Raw genomic sequence first — 11,540 nt, 5'->3', positions numbered from 1 at the left:
AAATCTATACAAAGCCAACTATATACAGGATAAACAGGAGATAATTAACAGAAGGAAGTCACTAGAATTAAGAGGATTTGGGGAAGGTTTCCTGTAGAAGAAGGCATTTTAGTTGAGACTTTCAGGAAGCCAGGGAGGTTAGTAGACATATAGCAGGAGGGAGAGCAGTCCAGTCATGGGAGACAGACAGAGAAAATGTCTGCAGGCAAGAATGGAGTACCACTGGATCAAAGGGTATATATTGGAAATAAGAACCTGGAAAAGGTAGGAAGGGGCTAGGTCATGAAGGGCTTTTAATGCCAAAAAGGCATTTTGTATTTGCTCTTGGAAGCAAAAGAAAGTCACTAGAATTCCAGTAGGGGATGGGGGTGACATAATTGAATTTGTCCTTTAGGAAAATCACTTGAGTAGCTAAATGGAAGATGGATTGGAATGGAGAGAGACTTGAGACAGACTGACCCATCAACTTGCTATTGTAGTAGTTAAGGTGTGAGGTGATGAAGGCCTGCACTAGAGTGGTAGTCATATCAGAGGTGAGAAGAGGGTGTATTCTAGAGATGTGGCAAAGGTAAAATCAAGGTCTTGGCAACAGGGGTGAGGAGGGATGTGTGAGACAAGGACTCATCTAGCAGTCATTCTACCTCAAAACATGTGAACTTGGTGGGACCAATGCTACATAGAAACTGTGCTGGCTGAGCTCACTTTCCTCAGATACCATGTTGGGATAGGAGAGAGTGAGCCTCCAAAGTGCTGGAGGAGAAAATGTTTTTTGTTTTTGTAATTGTTATGTCTTTGAAGTAAATATCCCTTTTAAAAACTAATTGACATTAAGTCGTTAAATAAAACTGGGGTGCTAGTCAGTCACTGACACTTAATAGTAGGTGGGTGGGAATACAATATGTAGAGGGTGACACCAATAGCATTTGAGATACACCTTACTTCTCAGGATACACCAAGAGCCCTCATCAAGGAGATGTAGCAGCCTGGTTCTGGAATAGTGAGTCAGAATATACTCTACTGACATTTCTAACCACATTATTCATCTACTCTTTAAGGCCCATTTCAAATGGCATGTCTTCCTTGAAATCTTTCCTGATTCCCCCAGTTGGTAATAACTTTCTACCTAAACAGGCAACTAGTTGGTATGGTGGATAGAGCACTGGGTTTGGAGTAAGAAAAACCAGAATTCAAATCCAGCCTTAGACACCAGCCGGGTGACCCTAGGCAAGTCACTTAACTTTGTTTGCCTCAGTTTCATCATCTATAAACGAGCTGGAGAAGGAAATGGCAAACCACTCTATTATCTTTGCCAAGAAAACCCTAAATGGGTTCACAGAGAGTCGAGTGAGGTTCAAATGACTGAACAATCACAAATTTATATTTGATAGTCCTGAACAACATCAACTATGAAGGACACTATCATTGGAGGCTCAAGCTGATAACTTTAAAGAAAAGACACCCTTCAACTCCTTAGGGTAAGATGTGGAGGATGACATTCTAGGCATAGGAACTAATGAATAAAAGCACGGAGATTCCCAAGAGCTCAGTGTATGTTCAGGAGACAAAAAACTGTCCAGTTTGTGTGGAGCACAGAATATATAGAAGGAAACTATGGAAGAAGATCAGGCTCATGGGGTAAGACACTTCTTTTCTGTCTGCCCATGCGTAGTTTGATTAATGTGAATGACAGCGTCTCCCCAAGCACCTTCCCTTTATGTTCTTTGCTATATATTTGCTATGTTAATACTTGTGGGTTTTGTGATATGCTTGGTATAGGAATTCCCTTCACAAAGGCAGACCCCATTCCTTCTCAGATTTTAATAGAGAGTTAATAGTAGTTGCCTGAGGTTCAGATAAATTAAGTGATTTGCTGATGGTCATGCAGCTAGTAAGTATTAGAGGCAGTATTTGAACCCAAGTCTTCCTGATTCCCAGTCCAAAACTCTATCCACACAGGGCTTCTTAAACTTTTTCCACTAGGAGCCCCTTTTTGTGTTTTGGCAGCGTTTGTTGGTGTTGCGTGGCCTGAGGGCATGTGCAGTGCAAAGTGCGCATGCTGTGTGTTCAGAACCAAGGCTGAAGTGAAGCTGTGCTATGCAACATGGGCTAGCACTGCCAGAAACACCTTGGATTCATTATGTGTTTGCTTTTTAATTCATTTTTGGTCGTTGTGCTTTCAGAAATCTTTTATTGTTGCTGAATTTTTCTTGACCTTATATGGGATCCTGACCCACAGTTTAAGAAATGTTTTCCATGCTATTTCATCTTTGATGAAAAAATAAGAAAGATAAGGACAAGCAACCTGACTTGCTTTGCATCATGCTTTAATCTTTCCAAATCTCCTCACTTTCCTAATCCACAAACCTGACAGGCTTCACCAAAACAAGCTAATTTCTTCTACTTCAAAGAGAGGCTTAAGAGTCATTAGCTGTAATGAGATCTTACACTAATAAAGCTTTATTGCACTTATAAAATACATACTTTATTAGTTTGCTACAAAGTATTTTCTGCTAAATGAGAGAACCTAAATTTTACCTATCTGAATAAATCAAGGAGGCACATTTTGCTTGCAGCATCTTTCATGTTTATGTTGTTTGTTGACATACTCATTTTCTGAATTGCAGAGTACTTTGTTACCATTAAGGAGTGTGATAGGTTACTAATTTTTGCAATCATACTTAGCACTAATGTAGCACTTTCAAATATTAATTGATCCATATTGATGTTTCGTAACAGCCCTGGCAAGTAAAAAACCATTTTAATTGTTCTGGGAACACCATGTGACCTTAAGAGAGGATTCTTGACTTGATATATTTTCAATATAGAGTAGGAGGGAATGGTGGTTGCAGAAATGCAGTGAGGTGGCACAGAAGATAGAGCACTGGACCTAGAGTCACTCAGGAAGACGTGACTTCAAATCTGGCATCAGACATTTACTAGCTGTGTGATCCTAGGCAAGTCACTTGATCTTTCCCAGTCAATTTCCTCAGCTTTAAAATGGGAATAAGAGCACTTACCTCCCAAGGTGATTATGAGGACAAAACAAGAAAATATTGGTAAAGTGTTGGCAAACCTCGAAGTGCTCCTTTTAATCAGTTTCTTCTTTCTTTATATCTCTGTGGGTCACTGTGCAAAGGAAGAATAGGCAGTTTTGCTCACCTAGTTAAAAAAAATAAAACTTCCTCACTCTTTCCACTCATTAGAAATTCTCACCATTACTATGTTAGTAGTTCACTCTTTCCTAAATCTTTATTGTATTTGTTGTCCTTCAGACATTTTTAGTCTTATCCAACTCTTCATGACCCCATTTGGGCTTTTCTTGGCAAAGATACCAGAGTGGTTTGCCATTTCCTTCTGCAACTCATTTTACAGATAATGAAACTGAGGCAAACAGGGTTAAGTAACTTACCCAAGGTCACATAGCTAATAAGTGTCTGAGGCCAAATTTGAACTCAGGAATGTGAGTCTTCTTGACTCTAGGCATGGATCTTTATCCACTTCGCTACCTGGCTACCTCACTCTATTTATTTTGTACATATTAGATATATATTAATGTATGATTATGTTTTCTCTCTAATAGAATCTAAACTCTTTGAGAATAGATACACTTTATCTTTGTATCCTCAGTGCTTACCACATATGCCTGACATGTAATAAGTATTTAATAAATGTTTTTTGATTGATGGATGGATAAAGCCTTACTCTCTCTGAAGGTCACTTTTGAAATGCAAAAAGAACTGACATAAGTCATTTGCATAAAGGAAACAGAGCATCAGATAGGTACATTTTGAAGAAGGGAAGGTAGAGAAAAGTCTGAAGCTTGGGGTAACATCTGGAAAATACTGTTTTAACAGTATTATTTTAATGGATATCTTTGACTAATGACAGAAGATATAACAGATTGAGTATCTTGCTATGTCAGTATCAAATAAAATTTTCTGTAGAATGGATAATTCTGTAAACTTCTCTACAGATAGCTTTTAATTTCTATATTAAAAGTGTTTCTTTCATTAAGCATTTAGTTTTTTTTTTTTTTTTTTAAGTTGCAGTAGTAACTCATCAATGGGGAATGAAAGGGTCCACAATTCCTTGGAGTTATTTAAGGAAATCAAGAAGTAACTTTCAGGAATATTGCTGGTTGTGTGTCTTTTGTGCTTCTTTCAGTTAAGTAAATTAAGCATTCCTTTCCTCCTCTTCCACTTTAACCCTTCTGGGCACAGAAGGCCAAGAGTCCAGTAACATAGGAATTATCTCAGTAGCCTAGCAGTTTCTGGAACTAGGTAGTTTTCTCAGCAGTTGGCTCTGAAGATTAGCCAATAGACTACCGGAAGACTGGAAACCTTTCAAAAACTAGTATGGAGGTTAAGGTGAAACTCTGAGTGACTCGAAGAGGGTGTGTTATGTTTGTGTTCCTGCTAGTACCAAATCATATTTATATATGCTGAAAGTAAAAGCTTGTCTGTGTTCTAGGGAGAAAGTTGAAGGGTTGGAGGAATGCCATCTTACTATTCAGGTTACCAGAGAGAATTAAGTGTTCCTTGAAAGAATGGAAGAAATGCTTTCAGAAAGAAACAAGAAAAAGGATAGAAAGTGGTAGAGGAGCATTTTCACTCTCATCAAAAGGATGAAGGTGGAAAAGTGTGAAACAGAAAAAAAAGAAGGAAGGAAGCAAACAAGTAAGCAAACATTCCCCTGGAGGATTCAGTCCTTCTTAGTCTATCAATGTGAGAATTCTATATTATTCTTGAAAAGACCATGGAGCTGAATAGTCAAACAGCTATAACAGAGTCAGATCAAATGAGAGTTTCACTTAAGTTCTCCAGATATATATTTCAACTTTCCAACTTGTGTTGAACAAAAAGAATAATGAAATGGACAATGATGTTGAAGCCCAGGAGGTGCTGCCATTTCTTCTATTTGATGTGACCTTGCCTCACTAGGATTCCAGTAAGTAAAACTCTTCGAACTATGGTAGATGAAAGATAGCAAAGTCTGGAAAAAGTGAGGAAATGCTGTATTAAAAATTGTCCTATTCTTTTCAAAGTATTCATACATAAGAAGTAAAATATAAGAAGAGGTCTTTGGCTTGAAATAGAAAGAAAAACAAAAAAATACTGGTTGAGAAGTTGTACAAAGTAGCTAGTAATAAGTCATTGGGGGCAGCCAGGTGACACAGTCAATAGAGCTCTGGCCTTGGAATCAGGAGGACCTGAGTTCAAATCCAGCCTCAGACACTTGCCACTTACTAGCTCTGTGACCCTGCACAAGTCACTTAACCCCAATTACCTCACCAAAATGAAAAAAAAAGTCATTAGAAGACAAGGTGAAACTGGGGGAGAAACAGTAACCTGGAGTTAGGAGAGATTCTGACTCCCTTCCTGTTTCTGATACTTATTAGCTAAATGTGTCCCACTCTTCCTTATTTATAAAATGGAAATAATACCTGTGCTCTTTATCTCACTGAACTCTTGATGGAAAAGTACTTTGTGACACTTAGAGTCCTAGATGGATGTGAATAGTAGTTATCAATTAACAACCAGTCAATTAACAAGCATTTATCAAGTGCCTATTTTGTGCCAGTCCTTATGGTAGCCACTAGGGATGAAAAGACAAAGGAGTAATGCCAGTAAGGAGTACATTTGAAAGGGAGAAACAAGTACACATAGGGATTTATAGAAGTATGAAGAGAATAAATATAAATACAAAGAAGTTACATTTATATATAAGTTTAAGTGTGGTGGTGGAGGGGTGGGGAGATGCTAGAAGTGTCCCCAGAAAGGCTTCATGTAGAAGTCAGCAATTGAGTGAGATCCTAAAGAGAGAGAGAGATACTAGGAAGTGAAAGTGAAGAGGGAGTGCACGTAAGACACAGTAGATGGTCTGTGTAAAGGCGTGAAGACAGGAGATGGGGTGCTATGTGAAAGGAATGGAGAGACCAGATTGCTGGATTGCAGAATATGGGAGGGATTGTAATTCATAGTAGAGCCAGAAAGATAGTTTGAGGCCAGGTTGTGAAGGGTTTTTAAGAGTTAAATAGAGGAGTTTCTGTTTGGATTGGAGCAATGGGAGACTTGAAGCAGGGAGACCAAATGAGGAGAGTGCTCCAATAATGTAAGATAAGGATGAAGGCCTGAATTAAAGTAGCAGCTGTGTTTGTGGAGAGAAAGAGAGTGTGGCATTATAAATGATAAGATTTAGCAACTGACTTTGGCTACTGATTGGATATGTTACAGTGTATATGAATTGAGAAGTCCAAGATAATGCCAAAGTTATAAATCTGGGAGGCTAGAAGGATGGTACCTTCAACAGATATGGGGGATTTTGGAAGAGGTTTGGATTTCTGGGAAAAGATAATGAGTTCTGTTTTGGACATGTTAATTTATTCTTAGAAATGATCAGGAAACAAAAAGTCATGAATTTAGTTACCTGAGTATAAGAATTGAGAATAGGGAGAAGGACATGGCAGAAGTGTGAAGGCCAGAATATCCTTTCCAAACTGGGGGGGGCAAAAAAAGATGTGAAGCTTAATTGTCCACCATATTGTCCTTTGGGTTTCATTTAAGCAACAATGAGAATTAATATAGAAGAGTTTGGGTTTTCTTTCCTTTTCTGATGGGATCATAGAAGGGGCTAGAGAAGGCTTAAACCAGATGAAAACCATCTAGAAGGCAGGAAGCCTTAGCTAAGAGCAATTAGAATTAGTAATTCACTAAAAATGTCTTCACCTTCAATGGCCAATATTATGGCACATGCTAATACTTATATCCTCCAGTAGTCAGAGCCAAAAGAATCAGCCAGTTGGCTTTTGGTGCTTCTTATTGATCATAAGGCCAACCTCCCAGGCTTCTTTTCAATGAAAAAGCCTGGAAGTCTGAGTTTAAATTCTCATCAGGCAGGGAGGACAACAATATTGGATTAAGTTAAGAAGTAATTTTAAACCATATTAGTCAGAATGCACCCATTTTTGCTTAGTTTGTTCCACTTCTAAATCGTGCTTTAAATGGTATTTTATGTTACTATTAACAAGAAAACATAGGTTATTAGTTTTGATCAATTTAGATTTTGTTACTTTGGTAAAAAGTCATGGATATATGGGAGGGGCATGACACAGTAAAACGGCAAAACATTGAAATGTGGAATAGGGTGCTTTTCTCTCTGGGACATGCCTTATCTATGCCAAAGGCATATTGGTTGTGTCTAAGCTAACCTAAATGATACGTAGAAGATTTGGTGGAATTTTAAGGCATGTATTTTTAATAGCAATAATTAGCTTTCCTTTCTTTTATTGATTTATAGGTACACCTTGTAAAGACAAGCTGTTTCAGTGATGCAATGTCAATATGCCTGTTCTGGCTACACTATCTACTTTTCCTTATCTAAATAATTTGGTAAACTAGTTCAACTTTATACTACCTGTTACTTTTGAATACTTTCCTTCATGTCCTCTTGCTGATCATGTCTTACAGAACCCTAACTCAAGAATTACAGACATCATCTGCCTCTTTCACTCTTATTCACACACTGCTGAATGGAGCTGGAGGAAGTCATGGAACTTTGCTGATTAGATTCCAAACAAATTTAGATTATCTCTTAGCAACTAGGCTTTTCACAGGCAGAAAGGCAATCCTTCTATTCCTCTCTAATTGATTGTCTATCCTACTCACCACAGTGGCCATTTCCCAACTGTTTCATCTCTAATCAAACTTCCCATGGTATATCTACCTCCTACCCTCCCAACTGTGAACCTCATATTTCACTGAAAAAATTTGACATAATTTGCCAAGAGCTCTTGCTCATGTCACATCACTCTGAAATCACCCCCTCTATCTCCTCCATCATACCATTCTCTGATGAAAAGGTGGTTCTTCTTGACAAGGTTAAACCCAATGTATGTATTTTTTTTTTAATTTTTTAAAAAATTTTTTTGGTGAGGAATTGGGGTTAAGTGACTTGCCCAGGGTCACATAGCTAGTAAGTGTCAAGTGTCTGAGGCCAAATTTGAACTCAGGTCCTCCTGACTCCAAGGCTGGAGCTCTATCCACTGTATCACCTAGCTGCCCCCCAATGTATGTATTCTTGATCTCATTGCCTATCATCTTCTCTAGTATCTTGACTTCACTGGCATTCAATACTCTCTTTCAAATTCTCACTCTCTTCCTATCTACTGGCTCTTTTTCTAATGCTTACAAACATGCCCATGTCTCATCATTTCCTCCAAAACCTCTGTTTTGACAATTCCTACTACCTCTTATCCTCTCACCTCTTCTTTGCTAAATTTCTTTAAAAAGTCATCTATAGGGTGCAGCTAGATGGCGCAGTGGATAGAGCTTGGGCCTTGGAGTCTGGCGCGGACCTGAGTTCAAATCCGGCTCAGACACTTGACACTATTTGTGTGACCCTGAGCAAGTCACTTAACTCTTCCTTACTAAAAAAAGCAAAAAAAAAAAGTGATCTATACTCAATGCCTCCCCTTCCCTTGTTCTAAACCCACTGTACTTTGGGTCCTGATATCATTATTTATTTTAGCTGTTATCTCTAAAATTATTAAAAAAAGATCTTTTCATTGCTAAATTTAATTGCCCCGTCTTAATTCTCCCGATGGCCCTTCCTCCCCCTCTCTCCACTTTTAACTTTCTTCAGCCTTTGACTTTGTTGCTCACCTTCTTGTACTGGATACTCTCTATTGTCTAGGTTTTTGTACATTACTTTCTCTTGATTCAACTTTTGTCTATCTAACAGCTCCTTCTCACTTCCTTTTGCTGGATTTTCATTTCTGTCCTGTTGCCTAGTGGTGGGTTTTCTCCAGGGCTTTATTGTGTTTCCTCTTCTCTTTTTTTTTTTCTTCTATACTTTCTTGGTCATCTTATCAGTTCCCATGGGTTCAGTTATCATCTCTGAGAAATGATTTCTAGATTTATATATCCAGCTCTACTCACTCTTCCGAGTTTCAGTCCTGCATCTCCAAATGCTTATTGGACATTTTGAATTGGATGCCTCACACAACGTCAAACTCATATGTCTAAAAGGAACTCAGTTTCTTTCCCCCAAATCCTTCCTTTCCTCTGAACTTTGGAGGTCACTACTATCTTCCTGGACTCCCAGATTCAAAACCTCTGAATCATCCTCCACTCCTCAAATGACTGACTGAATCTTGCTGTTTTCACCTTGACAGTGTCTGACTCCTCTCTACAAACATAGATATCGCCTCACTTCAGGCCCTTATTTAGATTCTTGCAATGGCCCCTCACTGGTCTGATTTGCACACTTCAAGCAGTTCCTCACACAAATCCTTTCTTCACATAGCTGCCCTCTATATAACCTAGATCCCTAACATGTAGGTTTTACTATTTCATACCCCTGTTCAGTAAACTCCGGTGACTCCCTATTACCTTTAGGATCAAATATGAGATCCTCTGGCATTTTAAGCTTTTCAAAACCTGGCCCTTTCCTACCTTTCCAATGATCTCACACTTTGCTGCCTTTCACACACTCTACAATCCAGACACACTGATCTCTTTGCTGTTTCTTTTTTTTTTTTTCCTTTGCTGTTTCTTAAGCATGAGACTTCATTTCCCATATCTGTAACTTTGCATTGGCTGCTCCCAATGCCTGCAATGCTTTCCCTCCTTGCCTCCACTTCTGGACATCCCTGGCATCTTTCAAAACTCAGCTCAAATGTCACCTTCTGCTGGGGCCCTTCATTGTCTATCCACTTGGGCCTTCTTTAAGGTTACCTCTCTTCTATTCTGTATTCCTTATGTATGTACTTATTTACTTACATGTGTTGCCCATTAGTATATAATCTCTTTGAAGGAAGTTAATGTTTTTACATTCTTTATATTATCTAGTGCTTAGCATAATGCCTGGAAAATAGTAAGCTCTTAATAAATCTTTGTTGATTGGTCAGTTGATTGATGTAACACGTGGCAGGAGAAGTAAGATTAAAGAAGCCACAATTCCAGATATGTGGCCCCAAAATTTTTTCCTAGAAAATTAAAAAATAATTTTCCATTAAAAGTAAGTGAAAAAAATTGAAATCCAGAGAAAATAGATATCTCTGGAGCAGCAAGGGAATAAGGTTGAATCTGTTTTTACAGTTTTGATTTTGGGGAATATTTGAATAGTATACTTTTATTCTACCAGCAAAAACATGTGAGTGTAGGATTGTACCTTGAAGGGAAGAAAGTAGAAGAAACCTGGGAAAATAATAATTGATCATCAACTAAACTGATTTTCTAATGGAAAGAACATTGGATTTGATCAATCACTTTCAAATCTTGACTTTGCCACTTATTAGATATATGACCTTGGCCACTACACCTTAACTCTCTGTAGTTATTTCCTCGTGTCTGAGAGGATGGGACAAGATGATTTTTAAAGTCCTAACTAGCTTTTTATGACCACAGGGAAACTTAGCTTTTAACTATTAATTCAGTCAGTCTATAAACATTTATTAAGTGCCTACTATGTGCCAGCCACTGTGCTCAGCTCAGGGAATACAAAGAAAGGCAAAATATAGTTCTTACTCTCAAGGGGCTCACAATCTAATGGGAGATATAATATGCAAACAACTATGTACAAATAGCTATACACAGGATAAACTGGAGATAATCAACAGAGGGAAGACCCCAGAATTAAAGGGAGATCAGGAAAAACTTTCTATAGAAGGTGGGATTTTAGGTGGGACATGAAAGAGACTGAGGAAACCAGAAGTGGAGTTGAGGAGGGAGAACATTTCAGGCATGGGGGACATTTGGTGAAAATGCTCAGTCAGGAGATGGAGGAACAGCAAGGCTGCCATACTTTGTAGATTTTAGGCTATGTGGTGAAATTTTTTTTTTAATCGCTAAGATTAATGTAATTGATTTTTGATCCCCAATCAATAGTCAGAAATTGGAGGATTCCTAATATCACCAAGTGAGGCAAAATTGTTAAATAAGCAATGTTTCCAAGGTCTCCTAAGCTTTTTTTTTCTTTTTCTTTTTTTTTCTTTCTTTTTTTTTTTTTTGTGTGTGTTTTTCCCTGGTATCTTGTCAAACTCTTTCCATACTGGCTCTGAACTCTCCATGCTGATTCTGCCCTTGGAAAAGAATCTGATAAACTCATTCACAAGACATCTTTTACAGACAATGCATTTATCAGGGAACAAAGCCTCTCTTTTAATAAGTCAAAGGACAGAAGCATTCATGCTAAAAGGCAACTATCCTATAGAAGTAGGAATGGTAGAAGCTTGGAGAAAAGAGACCACTGTATCTTGTGAAAGAGAAGGAAAATAATACCCTGTACAGTGTGGCAGGAAAGTTAGCTTTTTGGTGAGTGTTCAGAGTGTTCAGAGAAAGGATAGGTTGGATCTCATGGCCTAAAATGCAATAGGGAACATCACCCCAGGAGAGTTGGGAAGCTCTTGAGAATGAAATTCTGAAAAAAACACTTTGAAGAGCCCAGGAAAATACAAAGACATTTCTGGAGATCAGTAGGAAGGAGAAATGATGTTGATAATTATACCTAATTATATATGGATTTCTGCATGTGAATCAGCT

The sequence above is a fragment of the Vombatus ursinus genome, unplaced genomic scaffold, assembly GCF_900497805.2.
Source record: "Vombatus ursinus unplaced genomic scaffold, bare-nosed wombat genome assembly UNPS02014779.1, whole genome shotgun sequence".
Classification (NCBI taxonomy): domain Eukaryota; kingdom Metazoa; phylum Chordata; class Mammalia; order Diprotodontia; family Vombatidae; genus Vombatus; species Vombatus ursinus.
Note: the sequence above shows the minus strand (reverse complement) of the source record.